The sequence below is a fragment of the Stegodyphus dumicola genome, chromosome 6, assembly GCF_044657685.1.
Source record: "Stegodyphus dumicola isolate Sdum_Otavi_A_Nest chromosome 6, ASM4465768v1".
In the NCBI taxonomy this organism is placed as follows: domain Eukaryota; kingdom Metazoa; phylum Arthropoda; class Arachnida; order Araneae; family Eresidae; genus Stegodyphus; species Stegodyphus dumicola.
In genome coordinates this window covers 17,054,352-17,070,956 of record NC_140773.1, presented here as the reverse complement: position 1 = coordinate 17,070,956, position 16,605 = coordinate 17,054,352, and positions in this window count along the sequence as shown.

Here is a 16,605-nt window from a genome sequence, read left to right as displayed (position 1 = left end):
TTGGTCATAGTACATACATGTTTCAGAATATATACAGTGGGCCGTAATACATACATGTTTCATACTATATACAATAAAAATAAAAATAATAATAATAATAAATAAATAAATAAATAAAAAATATAGAAGAGAGAGAAAAGAGAGATTGACAGGGAACTACTCCACACTGCACAAATCTGTTCCCAATTCCTCCAGTTTCTGCATTATCTTGCATATTTTGATGCGAAATGCTGGCTGTTTGATCAGATAACGCTTATGAGAAGTTGCCTGTTCCGAAAGCTGCACATGCCACTGTGCGGTTAGAGGGCATTAGGTCAAGTAATGGTCTGGTTTACCAATGCCTCCACAGACACAACTTTCGGTATTTGCAATTCCTCTCTCATAGTAATAGGAGGGGAAAGGCCCGTGGCCCGTCACAAATCTCGTTATTTGTGGGGATGACTCGAGACGATCGAGCGAAACTTTATGGAAATATTCATAGGTCTTCCTGCTTTGTTCGGTAGAGTCCCATTCCCATTGCCACTGGTGCTGAGCTGCTGTCCTTGTCACTTTTTTAAGGTGAGACCACGGGAGTTTGGTAATTACGCTTTGTGCATCTATATTGTGAGCTGCTTCTTTTGCTAGCCTGTCGGCTTCCTCATTACCTTGAATGCCGGCATGTGCCTTTATCCAAGATATGTTGGGAGAGAGTAAGACAAACATTATACTAACAGAATAAATAGAACTCTGTGAGCATGTAACGTAAAATGTCAGTATCTCATCATTTGGCCTCTAGCGTTCCAATATCTCTTCACCTCACAGGCTCCACACAGCACTGGACACCTTCCAATGTGAAATCTATCCATTTCTTCATTTGGGTGGGCTGTTTGGATTGATAAGAATACCAACACGATACAGATGGTTTTCCAAGGAGTTGTGATCAATTTCAATCCTAAAATTGGCCACAGCTATTTCCCGTGGTTTGTCTGGTAATTTCCTTTCCAAGATGTCTCTCCAGCTTTTGGCTGAGACGCGCGCCATAAGTTCACATCTCCATTTTTGGTTAAAAAAAAATTACGAATGCATAGTTTTTCAGAATGGTAAATACAATTTGTAGGTATCTTTTGAACAATTCTTTTATCTTTTTTTTTTTCAAATTTATCGGCCTGAGCGTTACCATAAAGGCCACAATGACAAGAAATCCATAGTAGTACAGTCTCTTTTTCTCCTAGTCTCAGTTTCTCCAAAAGAATTTGGCATTCAAGGATTTCCTTGGAGATTGGATAGTCCCTGATCAGATAGTTTGCAGTGCCATTCTGGAGTCCGAGAGGATGACCACTGTGCCATAGACAAGCCCAGATTTACGTATAAGCTAAACAAGCTATAGTTCAGGGCCCAAATTTTCTTGGAAGCCCCCCAAAATTAAAATATAGTGAGTGAGTGAGTGCCACCAAGGAAGACCACTGACCTGGCCTTAGCCTCACAGTGTGATATCTTCCTAGCAGAAACATTTAAAATATAGTATAAATAGTATTAAAATACATTAAAACAGATTTATAAAAGGCCCCCAAATCTCAAATAGCTTAGGGATTTATCAAGTCTAAATCTGGCTCTGGTTATAGATGAAATTTGGGGCATTAATCTATCTTAAGGTCATCCAAACAGCCATTACCTCGCAATCGAAAGCAAATCTCTGCGTCTCTACGAGTATGCAGAACGGAAATGTCCTCAACTCTGAAATGTACCCTGAATGCTGTACGTATCCTGAAATGTACTTACGTAAATATTTATCTCCTTCTTTCTAATATAGCGATTATTAGACACATTTCTTAATTTATAATACAGTTTACGTGTCCTACTTACATTTGCCTTCCCTACCAGTTTGCCTTGCAATATCTTAATACAGTACAACACAGTAACAGAATTATATCAGTATCATTAATGGTAAAATTCTAGTGTCCTGTCCATGTACTCATATTCTTTCCTGACCAAATTTCCAAGGCTAAATTTCGAAGGAGTCCATCTGGTGGTGTCGGTTACAGCCGAAAACATCGCGGCAAAAACATCGCGGACGAAAACGTCGCGGAGAAAACAACGCAAGGCAAAAACGTCGTGCTACAAAACATCGTGGGAGAAAACATCGCAACGAGAAAACATCGCAGTTCTAAAACATCGGGGTACAAAACCTCGTCGTCGAAAATAAAGCGGTTCAAAAACTTCGCAGTTTAAAGACATCGTCGTCGAAAATATCGTGGTAAAAAATAAAGTATCTACAAATCATCGCATGACGATAACATCGCAGACATGCTTCTTTCAGGCTTTAATAACTGTAAATGGATATTCTCATATTGATTTGTGATCGCAAGATGGAAAGAAGGATAATTTTTACTTTCATACTTTTTATTAACTAATAAATTTTTGCTGAGAAAATAAGAACGAAACTTAAGCATAGAAAATTAATGCAACTTATAGCACTTAATAGAATTTTAAACCGACATAGTTAACTAATAAAGGCCATTAATAAATCCTTTTTATAAAGTTTTTACTGGTAATTTTTCATGAAAAGTATAATCTATAATTTGCATTTAATTTTTTATGCTTAAGTTTCCTTCTTACTTTTTCAGCAAACATTTATTAGTTAATAAAATATGTGAAAATAAAAATTATCCTTCTTTACATACTGCACTCACAATCATTATGGGAATATCCATTTACAATAATTAAAACCTGAAAAAAGCATGTCTGCGAAGTTATCGTCATGCGATGATTTGTAGATACTTTATTTTTTACCACGATATTTTCGATGACTATGTTTTTAAACTGCGAAGTTTTTGAACCGCTTTATTTTCGACGACGATGTTTTGTAACACGTTTTAGAACTGCGATGTTTTCTCTTTGCGATGTTTTCTCCCACGATGTTTTGTAGCACGACGTTTTCGTCTTGCGTTGTTTACTCCGCGACGTTTTCGTCCGCGATGTTTTTGCCGCGATGTTATCGGCGGACGCCGGTGATGTCTGCATGATTAAGCAATAACGGTCTAAACAAATTTTAAAATTATTATGTTATTAAAAGTAAGATTTCATGAACTGAGTTCTTTAAAAATTTCGGAACCCTTAGTTTGCATGTATAGCACAGTGTCAAGTTTTCACCAATGAAGGCTGTCTTTCGAATGTGACTGCTACCTTAGCATAGATGGAAAACAAACATGCCGGCGAATTTGTAAACCTTTGTAACCCCCCGGCTCTTGTCATTAGATTTCCATGGTAATCTTCCTTGTTTCATATGCTTAGCGTGTCTCTCGATGTTTATTCTAAACGACACAGGGTTGTTATTCATTGATAGAAGAAAAAGTCTTCGACAAGTTTCTTGTAATTCGTCATGTAACCAAATTCTATACATTTTCTTTAATTTATACGTATCCGGATCCTATTCGTTTGAACCCCTATTGAATATAAAATCTACATGTGTCCCACCTGGAAGACTAATTACGACTCTTCAGTTGCGTACAGAACGAAATCTTCCGAAACTTATGCCCTTGAGCTGTATAATCAAGGAATCGTTAGCGTCCGATTTCCCATCGTTTAAATAGGTGTATAAACCCTGTTATTATCACGCTCCGAAGTGTACAAAGTGCTCAATCTGTTGCATTTAGGAATCACTATATGTGACGATGCCTTGTTATCAATGGATGTGCCGGCTTTTGTCTTATGCTTTACAGAATCACATTTTGAAATGACTCGTATATAATTAGAAGAGTCGTACGTCCTGAAGTCAGATGGGACAGCTCTACACACCCGCTTTTTGGTCAGATTTATGTCCACTTAGAATGTTGGAATTTATTTATAAATTAGCTATGACATATATCTTCCTCAACTCAAGTGAAACTGAATGTGGTTTTCATTGAGAGTTCATTTCTTTTTGAAGTACATTAGCGTGCATTAATTAACGTGAGAAATTTTCTTTATGTTCTGAAATGATTTATAACTGATTATCAAAAATTCAACTTTAATATATTTTTTCAGAAGTTGCAATATTTTTTTTTCTTTTTTTGTGCTGAATTCTTCTTTTTTTTTGTTCTTTTTGTTCTTTCTTTTTTTTTCTTTTTTTTTGAATTCTTTCTTTTTTTGTTCTGAATGGTTGCAATCTTGTATTTTTATATTAATCACAGTTATTATAATGTAATGAGGGATTTACGTTGATTTTTATTTTAACATTTAGAAAAACATATTTCCACATGCTTGATTGGACATATTTAAAAAAAAATCTGAAATGTTTCAGATTTTAAATTACGTCCAAAGGGGCGTTTTTTTTAACGTTTTGTGTGTTACCTTCATGCATTAAATATCATGTTCTTTGCACTTAAACCATAAAATTTACTTCAATAGCAATGTCGCAAAATAATTTTAAAATGAGCCTATTTTTAGAATTTCCGATACACAGTTCGACGCGCTGGAGATAAAAAGGATTACGTCATTCAAAATTCGATGGCTCTATGTACCGTTGTTTGATCACAATGCGAGAAATATGCATACATTTATGCAGATTTTTCATTATTTAATTTCTTTAAATATAATACAGGGCTGTAATATTTGGTGGCAACAGTTTGGAAAATGAACCGGGATTTAAAGTTTTCAACGCAAAATGCCAAAACGAAATTAATAGCCCATCTGGGCAAAAAAGAAAAATAACTATTGGTTCACAACTGGTTTGGTTCTTTTGGGTGCACTTTCTTATGTCCTCAGCTAAGCATAATCACATAAAATCTCACAAATGGATCTCCTGGCATTCCAAAGGTTACTAATTAAAGATCAGTAACCGAAGTCCAAAATTATATTGTCCAAAACGTTTAACTGGTAATTCATTACGATGCTGACTTATGGATCAGTAAGTCTAAGAAAAACTTAAAGACTAGTACGAAGCCAACTAATTTAAGAATAAAGAGCTCAAATTACACCCAAAGTTGGAGGAATATACGTTTAGCCGTGCAGCATTAAGCAAGAAATTGATTACGACTTAATGAACTGCTCCACTTAGTGTAACACTTATTGCAGCTATTTATTTCTTGAATGGTTTGATTAATATTTTATTTTATCAAACTCTTCCTTTTATGTACGCCTAGCTGTCAATATCATCACTGGTATTTCCAGTAAGTAAACAAGAACAGTTGCACCAACCAGTTCTTGCCATCGCATGATACATTTCATCAAGCTAACATATACTATATACAGTGTCTCACAAAAGTGATGGGACACTTGTACTTTGCAAAAGGAAACTGTAGTAAAAAAAATTTAAAAAACACGTAAAAATTTTTTGTGGGTGTGTTTCATACTTAAATGTAGTAACAATTATTACATAACATACATTTTCTCAAAATATTAAAATATTAATTTAATAAAAATACAATTGTTTAGAACGGAGCAAAAAATGGCTCACATAAGTGATGGGACACTTACTTTTCCATCAAATATTTATCCCAAAATTTTACTTTTTTAAAAGGTTTTAATATTTTGTTGGATATCCTTTTACTTTTAAAACATGATTTAATCTTCTTGGGATGGATTCGACTAGTTTTTTTGTGATTTCTGGAGTGATTTGACCCCATTCTTCTTGAAGCACTGATTTTAATTGTTGTTTTGAAGAAATGGTGTGTTTGCGAATTCTTGATTCCAATTCTTGCCAAATATTCTGTATGGGATTTAAGTCTGGAGATTGTGGTGGTGTTTTTATTATTTCAGGACAGTTATACTGCAGCCAGAGTCTAACGTTCAAAGCAGTGTGCTTGGGGTCATTGTCGTGGTAGAATTTAAAATCGTTATGAAGATTCAATTTTCGTGCTGAAGATTTCAAATTTTGATTTAAAATGTCAATTTATTTGTACTGGTCCATTATACTGTCAATAAAAACAAGAGTACCGACTCCAGCGGACGACATACACCACCATACAATAACTCCTCCTCCACCATGTTTTACTGTTGGCACTAAGTTCTGTTTTCGAAATTCTTCCCTACGTTTTCTCCACACCAAGATTCTACCGTCAGAACCAAATATATTAAATTTACTCTCATCCGCAAATATAACTTCAAGAAATATTCCAGTAATCAGAATTCTTATTTATGTTGGATCTTGCGAAAGCCAGTCTGAGTTTTCTATTCTTTTCACTTACGAAGAATTTTTTCCTGGCTGCTCTACCGTGATATCCAGCAGATCAAATTACTCTTCTAATAGTCTCAGCTTTAACAATTACTCCATATAATGCTTGTAAATCAGCAGCAACTTTGGGAGCACTCATTCTTGGATTTTTTTTTTAATATTTCGAACGATAATTCGCTTTATTCCATTGGATAGCTTTGATGGTCGGCCAGTTCTTCTTTTATCCTGAACCATATGATTCTTTTTATATCGTTTAATGATATTGTAAACTGTTGAATGACTCAAGTTAACTGTTTCAGGAGTTTCTCTAAAGATTTTCCACGTTCAATATGCAAATTGATAACTAATTTTCGAATTTCAGGCAAAGTTTCTTTTTGTTTAGCATTCATGGCTGCACAGAGCTAAAAAACACAAAAATTCCAAAACAAACTTGAGAGAAATACTGCAGACGATTTTATAAATTATTGCCAATTGCTTTTGAGTAAAAATAAAAACCCCCAAAAAATATTTTTATTGTAGTACGTAGTAGTATCTAATGGTGTCCCATTACTTATGTGAGCCATTTTTTGCTCCGTTTTAAACAATTGTATTTTTATTAAATTAATATTTTAATATTTTGAGAAAATGTACGTTATATAATAATTGTTACTAAATTTAAGTATGAAACACACCCACAAAAAATTTTTACATGTTTTTTTAATTAATTTTATTATAGTTTCCTTTTGTAAAGCACAAGTGTCCCATCACTTTTGTGAGACACTGTACGTAAGTTAGAAAGAATAAATAAGCTATCAACACACGAACATGGCATACAAAAAAATCCCATTTACCCGTCGAATGCCCTTCACGCATCCGAATGATCTTCCAAATCCGCCTGGACAATCTGATTGCACCTCTTCGGATTGACTATTTACTCTCTTAAAACTCTTATCATTCTAGAAAGAATCTCAGCTTCTGTATGATCTGCTTGCTGCAGTTGCTTTCATTTAGCTCTCCACTTGTTCCGGGCCGTCTCCTTTGATAGATGGCCGCTAATTTAAGGAAAGGGGGGCTGCGGGGAGAGGCGTGACTACTGTGTGGCTCGCCGATCTGCAGGATACGCGTTGCCTCTTTTAGGGAGAAATTAAATGTTTTAAAGTTATAAGTTGAGTAATGCTTGCAGCTCAGCCTTTAACGTGAAGATGGAATGATCCACAGATACAATATAATTAATTGTATATCTGTTATAAGCAAGCCACTTCTCCCATTCTGATTTTAAACCACTTAGGGTTGGTTACAAAACCATATTTAAGTAGACTTATCATTGCCGTTGACTTTGATAACTAAATCATATATACTAAAACCACGTTAGTTATTTCACTTTCGGCTTGGGGAAGTGAATAAGAACAAGATTTTATTATTATGTTCGGGGAAGGAGGGCACTTGTATTGCTCCCTTCCTTGACGTAAGCATAGCCATTAATCTTACTTCAATAGGATCGACAATGGCATACGATTGACACAATGAAAAAGAAATTTTGATAATAGGATAGCATTAAAGAAGATTATTTAAATTTGCCACCTACATAGAGTCAGCATAAGCATACGACTATTGCGTTAGATCGCTCCTTAGAATGGTCAAAAGCGTAAGATCGGCACATTGCTAGAATCGACACCCGCATACAATAGATAAGGCATACAATCGACATTGCCATACACCATAATCAAGAAAGAAAGAATTTCAATAAATGTCGTTTTTATTATCCCTACATAGAGTCAACCCGAGTACAGAATCGACATAGGTATAGGATCAAAACAGATTTTTTGAGTCGTTGTTTTTACTTATGCTGACTTGTTTGACATCAGTCCAAGCACACGAATTCATCTTGGCAAGAAGCACAAGATTACGCCTGTCGTTGGCAACAGCCTTGAGCACCATACAGGTGGCAGTGCGATCCAGGGGGGAGGGACAGACGTTGTCCCACCCCTCCCCACTTCCGCCAAACCACACTAGAGGACTTTAGTCTCGCCGCATATTTAGAATGTTGTTGCCATGCCGCACCGATAATATACATTTACAAACATTCATGCCTTCTACGGGATTCGAACCCAGACTCCTGATCCTACGCAGTCGGTCTTGAACGTATTCCCACTTACTGGTATGTAAATAAAGGGGGGGATGAAAGTTTTCAGATTTTTAAATTACGTCCAAAGGGGCGTATTTTTAACATCTTGTGTGTTACATTTATTTATTAAATAAATCTGTTTGCACTTAAGGCGACTCGTTTACCTTAAACCCCTTATGATCTTCGAATATGTGACTGTTGCAAAAATTGGGTTATTTTATTTATTTGAAAAGCAATTACTTCCAACTTTTTACAGCTGACTACATATTATAGCTGCTTTGGGAACTAGTAACCAGACAGTTTGTGTTGCCATAAATATTTTTGTTATTTAGTCCGGTTTGTGACAAAAATTTTTCGTCATGTTTCCACCTTGCGCGCATGATATTTTAAAAATGACTAATGGTACATATTTGAAATTTGATGGAATTCTTTATATGGACACTATATTCTAACTGAACTAAAAATCTGATGAATATTTTAATATTAAAAAATTTTATGCACGAAAACATAACAGATTTTTTTAACAAAGTGCATTTTATAAACTCAACTCCAAATAAAATAAAAATTTAACATGAAATTCTTAGAATTTTTGGTTCAGAGTAGTTTCCAAATGTTATAAAAGCTATATATTAGATATGTAATTAAATTATGCAACAGAATGTTTTAAAAAGTGCGCGCAAGGTGGAAACATGCCGAAACATTTTGTCACAAAGCGGATTAAATTATAAAAAATATTTGTGGCAGCACAAAATGTCTGATTACTATTTCCGAAAGCAGCTATATTATGTAGTCAACAGTAAAAAGATGGAAGTAATTGCTTTTAAAATAAATAAGTTACTCCAACTCTCGCAACAGTCACATATTCGAAGATCTTATGGGTTTTAAGGTGCATGAGTCCCCTTAAAGCATGAAATTCACTTCACAAAATGTCGCAAAATAATTTTAAAATGAGCATATTTTTAGAATTTCCGATACAGAATTTCGCACGCTGGAGATAAAAATGCTTCTTTATTTTTTCCGTAGAGTGTTGCCATTGCTCGCTATGAAATCGTTTAGTTTGTTAATCAAAAATTTGTTGAAGTATTAGAAAATATGCAGTCGATAATAAAAGAAATTTCAAATTCAAATTAGGCCTTCCACATGCCCATATTCTATAAAAGATTATGTTATTCAAATTTGGATGGCTCTAGGTACCGTTGTTTTATCATAATGCGAGAAAAATACATACATTCATGCAGATTCTTTGCAATTTAATTTCCTTAAATATAATAGAGGGGGATAATATTTGGGGCCAGCAATTTGAAAAGTGAAACAACGCTTATCGTGAATCGACGCAAAATGCCAAAACGAAAGTAATAGTCCTTCTGGGCAAATTGCCCTTTTGGACTAAAAAAAAGTAGAAAATCTGAAAACTTTCAGATTTTACATTCCGCCCAAATGGGCGTTTTTTTTAACGTTTTGTTGTTACATTTATTTATTAAATATTATGTTACCTTAAACCATAAAATTGAGTTCATGAGCAATATCACAAAATAATTTTAAAATGAGCATATCTTTAGAATTTCGGATACACACTCTCAAGCACTGGAGAAAAAAATGCTTTTTTCTACCATACAGTGTTGCCATTGCTAGCTTTGAAATCGTTGAGTTTGTTAATCAAAAATTCTTTAAAGTTTTACAAAATATGAAATCGATAATAAAACAAATTCCAAGCTTCAAATTTGGGGATTTCAAATGCCCATATTCGCAGTAGGATTAAGTCATTCAAAATTCGATGGCTCTATGTACCGTTGTTTGATTACAATGCGAGAAATATGCATACATTTATGCAGATTCTTTATTATTTAATTTCTTTAAATATAATACAGGGCTGTAACGTTTGGTGGCAACAGTTTTGAAAGTGAATCGGCATTTAACGTTTTCAACGCAAAATGCCAAAACGAAACTAATAGCCCATCTGGGCAAAAACGAACACATTCTGGTTTGATTCTTTTGAGTGCACTTTCTTATGTCCTCAGCTAAGCATAATCACATAAATTCCCACAAAAGGATCTCCTGGCATTCCAAAGGTTACTAATTAAAGATCAGTAACTGAAGTTTCAAAAAATTATGCAACAACTCTCTTCCTACGGTCTACATGTTTGGCAAGTCTAAGTTCCTCATGCTGCATAAATTTGATGAACTTTTACATCCTGTGAATGTGTTCGAAAGGATTCCACTTGTGAAATTTATAAACTGTAATAAATTGGTATTGGTATAAACTGGTAACTGTCCTAACTGGTATTTACAGATGGATAAAAATAACTCATGTAAGCGAGTTGCACTTAAAAGATTAATATCTCCCTAAAGTTACTACTTTTTCTCCTTGCCCTGTGTACACAAGAAGAATGCGGTAATTTTTTACATTCTCCTATTGGGAGAATGTAAGAAATTACATTATCCCAAGGGGGGGAACTAATTCACACAGAAAGACACAGAACTCAGTTAAGTAAGGGAACTAATTCACACAGAAAGACACAGAACTCAGTTAAGTAAGGGGACTAATTCACACAGAAAGACACAAAACTCAATTGACCTAATTCATGTAGAAAAAAATTATCACCCACTGCGTTGCGTTTGAATTCGGGCGCATAGATATTAGAAGGTTTTTCGCAACGACAAAGGAAAATTAAACTGCACTCTCGCAGGGATTTGAAATATTGGCACATCTTAGCTGTCTGCTGGACCTAGTAACCATTTACACCATGAAAGCACTCATGGGGGAATGCCATAATTTCTTACAGCATAAGTATAGATTTCTTGTGCTTATGCTGTAAATACTCGAGCTAAACTTTTACAAACGCACAACATTTAAGGTTTTGCATAATTACGCGAGCTCAATTGAAATCGATGCTCAAAGAATTGTATTTTGGTTTTGTAAACTATTTGCATTCTGTTGGGATGTTTCCTGCTAATATTTTTGTAAAATAATTTCGTTATTCCTTTCAAAATGAAAAAATAATCTTCGAATATTAAACAACATTTTTTAAAAAAATAATACTTAATAAGTTAAACTTAACGTACATTTTGCAAAATGTAATAAAATTTGATTTCCTTTGGCAGAACAGAATGGATACTTCCGTTTAAAGATGATACCGAAAATTTTTCGCTATAGCAATACTTCTTACAAGGAAGCAAGAAATCAGGAACATTTTCTTTATTACAGATATTTCAAATTTCTGAATTTTGAATAGAGAACTCTGTGCTTATGTTGATTTTATGCATCTTATAACTTAAAAAATTATTTAGTACCTTTAAATTGATATGCTTCACGAATTTCATTATAAAAATTTTACGAAATTTATGGGTTTATGCTTTTTAGATAGAAAAATTTGATTAAGACAATTAAATTTCATTTGATTGATTGATTAAATTTACGTTTCTTTTGAAAAAATTTCTAGCTCATAATTTTCTTGTATTCTGTTGTTCTCTGAATGAATTCGATCGATCAAAATAAATTCATCAGGAATTGTTAGCTTTAATTCTTTACATTAGAGCAAAATTATGTTTTTTCACGTATGTGCAATGCAATGATTTCCTTAATTATGCTATACATGTATTGTGTTATTTAGGAATCATGTGTTAGTTTTTCGTTTGATGGCGTATGATTTAAATGAACTGTAATTATGCATACGTGCCTTATGATTACATTAATGATAACATTATGATAACAGATTAGATGTATATGTTACCGTGAAAGACCGAAATTGGAGAATGTCGACTTTCACCGGAGAATGTCAACATTCACCAAATACGTCGGTGAAAGATCGAATATTTCTTTACATTCTTGTACATTTGGACCCTCACCGGTGTATGTCGACAATCACAGATATGCTCTGGTGTAGGTCGAAAAGAGGGGACTCTATGTACACGCTGCCATTCCAAAAGGAAGTGTTCCACAAATAAATGCAGTTGTAAAAGCAAGGGCCTCTTGCGCAATTCAAAGTGTCATAATAGTTTAAGTTGTTGCAATAAATAAGATTTGAATAACATAATTTGGTAAGTTTATAACTTTTTATTATTTTCCTTTCTCATTTTGAATGTACTGTGTGTTTTAAGTTCTTATATTCTTAAGTTCTTATTCTGAGTCTCAAGTGCGTTTTTTCGCGAATGAATTACGGAGAAGGAAATATAATATTGTTATATGTTCAACATTCACCATTAGTACATGGTGAATGTCGACATTCACCGGTGTAAGTCAGAAATAAGAGTATTTGGAAAATATTTCGGACATACACCAAGCGACTATGTGAATGTTGACATTCACCGGTGAAAGTCGACATTCTCCAGATTTCGGTGTTTCACCGTAACATATATATATTTTTTTTCTTTTGCAATTTTTTTTGTTATAATGCATGCCTAAACTATTTCTTTTTCTATGTACTGATTCCATAATTTTGCGGTATTCTTATATGTTCAACATTCACCATTAGTACATGGTGAATGTCGACATTCACCGGTGTAAGTCAGAAATAAGAGTATTTGGAAAATATTTCGGACATACACCAAGCGACTATGTGAATGTTGACATTCACCGGTGAAAGTCGACATTCTCCAGATTTCGGTGTTTCACCGTAACATATATATATATATTTTCTTTTGCAATTTTTTTTGTTATAATGCGTGCCTAAACTATTTCTTTTTCTATGTACTGATTCCATAATTTTGCGGTATTCTTATATGTTCAACATTCACCATTAGTACATGGTGAATGTCGACATTCACCGGTGTAAGTCAGAAATAAGAGTATTTGGAAAATATTTCGGACATACACCAAGCGACTATGTGAATGTTGACATTCACCGGTGAAAGTCGACATTCTCCAGATTTCGGTGTCTCACCGTAACATATATATATATTTTTTCTTTTGCAATTTTTTTTGTTATAATGCGTGCCTAAACTATTTCTTTTTCTATGTACTGATTCCATAATTTTGCGGTATTTATTACTTTCTTGGACTTCAAAGGTGAAGCAAACGCACGAAATTTCAAGAAAATTCATTATCGTGACTTCGGCTCAGCTCGAGAGAAGAGTCACGAGCAGAAATTGCTGTTCGTGTGTCCAGCTGTCCCAAATATAACTCATATTAACGGAGAAATGGATGACTAGTGGATGAAAAAAGGGAGATCCTTTAACTCACACTAATACTCTACTAATTCTTCTTTGAACAAGATTGCTTCTTTTGAATAAATGATTTCGGGCGTTCAGCTGTTTAAACTGAACACCCTGTAATTTTCACGAAAGCTGCACTTAGCTCCTTATTAAAGGATTACCACTTGAAAGAGTGATTCGAATGTCTGAATTTAAAGACGCGGGTGTTAACTGATGCGGCTTCAGCGCTTGTGTGTCAAGACTGCTAATTCAGAGCAGTCCTCATTACGATATTTTCGTTCGTGTTAGCTGAAACGCGATTTAAATTTCAAAGGAATATTATACTACAAAATACTTCGTATTTTTTTAATGAAACGCCAGTTATTATTCACGTTCTTACTAATATATAAATATCAAACAGTAAACGTATTTCTTTCACTCAATAACTGCAGAAATCAGATGAAATAGGCTAGATTAAGATATGGATCATCAAACGCGGTTAAAATAAAATCTCTGGTTATCGACAGTGATGGCGCAAAAGTACCTGAATCTTCTAGACAAGAAAGCCTTGGGAACCCTAAATGTTATATAATAATAGTTCTTAAGCAATGCTATTTTTGGCATTAAAAAGGTTATACAAACGTGAAAAATGTAAAAAAACTATTGTAACTGGAAAATATTTATTAAGTAAATAGAAAGTAATTAAGATTAAGCAATTTTAAATAAAACTGCAACATTTTATTCCATACATTCTTAAATCAAAGTTATGTTTTTTTAAAAAGTTTCTAAACAATTTATGATGTGTGCGTGTGTGTGATTATGGCAAAGCCTCGAGGGCTATCTGCCTGAGGGGACGGATGCCTTCGTGGATGACTTAAGGGAAACTGGCCCGTATACATGTTACACATGGGAAAAACTACGAAAACGCCCATGCTGCCAGCCCTTTCGCGGGATTCGAACCTTGGACCGAACTACCACTGTTCAGCGACGTTACCGCTCGGCCGTTGATGGGCCCTAAACAAATTATGACAAACTGCAATTAATTATCCATAGGATAATGCTTTAAACAGACTCATAAGGGATTATTACTTAAAATATTAAACCAGAACTAAGGAGTTCTGGAAACGCGTTTCATCCTTCTTGAATATTAGAGTAAAAAAAAAAAACTAAAATTAAAATTAAATACACTATAAAATTTTTACAAAATTCTTTACTTCTCATTCTAAAATATACTTTATAAATTGTTGCTACTTTGAATACGAATAGCCTCCATATTTATTAATACATAATTTTATTAATAAATCGGAACTACTCTGATATGCGCCCAAAGTCACCAAATTTCTCGCCAAACATTTTTGGCGAGAAACTCTCCGCTGCCATATTACTGTCTAAATTTTTTGTCTACATTTCTAACTTTAAGCCTGAAATGTCTCCAAAAACGCGGTTTCCGCACATGCAAAACCTACGTTTTAAACACACAATTTAAGCTAAAAATCCGAAAAAAAAAAACAAAAAATTTAGATAGCAAAAACGTAAAGTTTCTAACCAAAAATATTTGACAAGAAACCATGTACACAGCGATATGTTTTAACTTTATAAAACATCTACGAATGTCACAATCTATGCAACGAACGAATCTAGGAACTACGCACACCTGGCTTTAATAAATTAACATAACAACAAGAAATTTCAAAGAATAACCATGCACACAGCATCCTGTTTAAACTTAAAAAAAATCATCTACGAATTGCACAATTTAGGCAACGAACGAATCTACGAACTACGCACACCTCGCTTTAATAAATTAACATAATAACAATAAATTTCAAAGAATACCATGTGCACAGCGTTCTGTTTCAACTTTAAAAAACATCTACGAATTGCACAATCTAGACACTAAGCACTAATCAACAAAATAAACTAAAATAAATTTCAAACAATTAAAAAAACAACAATAACGACAGAAATTCATACTAAAAAAATTGAACATAACATTCTACAAAATAAGAACAAGAATAAAATAAAATGCACTTACCATGAATTAATGCTTTTTCGAACAACAGAAATACCAATTTCATACCGCCTTTAACATGCCTCCACGTAATCACTATCGTATTTATATGACAGCCAGACACACTATCCAGAAAATTCATACTATGGTTCACAAATAGATAAAATCACAAATCCCTATTTCTATCATGCACAGCCACTAAAAAATAATTTCCTAGACCCTCTTTCCACACCTCCAAATATCCACTCCCCTCAACAGGATAGCCACAATGATATTTCCTTTTGCCGAACTTCAGTTCAACAACTTCCACCATTTTATCTTTCCCCCTATCTTCTGAGACACAAACGCGAACCAACAAACCAACGAGCTCCAGCGAAAGATTTTTCAACGTCAACAGGGTTGCCATACAACACGTAATCGCGCCACGAAACCAGCGCAGAACATATATCGCCACATTTGGTGAAATTAGGGCGTATATCAGAGTTGTACCAATAAATCTATATACATACTTACACATCACTATTTTCTTTTACCTAATGAAGTAATGAATAGCAGATACAAGTATAAGTAGGTGGGATACAAGAATTTTACCATGAGATGTACAGGTACAGTCCCATATTTCCAATTTTCAGGGGGGAACATCTCGAGGAGTCTCCGAGAGTTGCCCACTTCTCATCTCTTATTACCAAGCACTCGTCAGGGCTTTCGGCTCGCCTTTAATTTTGAGTGCCCCTTTGCTGCACAGATATTATACATTTACAACATTAATGCTATCTCCAGGATTCGAAACCAGGCCCAGTGGTATGGCAATTAGCGTCACTAACCACTATACTGTCTGGGGGGGAAGCAGTGAATAGCATAAAGTTATTATGTAAATCAATAACCTTTATTCCTATATCTAAAATCTCATCATCATCATCTCTGAGACGATGCACTGTCCACCAGCGGTCGAGCGGTGCAGTCGGCGAACACTGGTGGTTCGACTTGTGTTTGATTCCAGGCGAGCGGGCTGGATGCATGGGCGATTAAGGTTTTCCTCTTGGATAACGTAGATACAAGTCAGATTCTCTTAGAATGTCCTCCCCAAATGCAACTTGCCTTTAAGCAGATAGTTGAGGCAAGCTTTGCCATAATCCTCCCCCCCCCGCCACCGAAAACAGTACGGGAGACTAAACTCGTCTGAGCTTTGGGTAGTTATCTAAGAGAGGGCCTGCCCTTAGGCAGATAGCC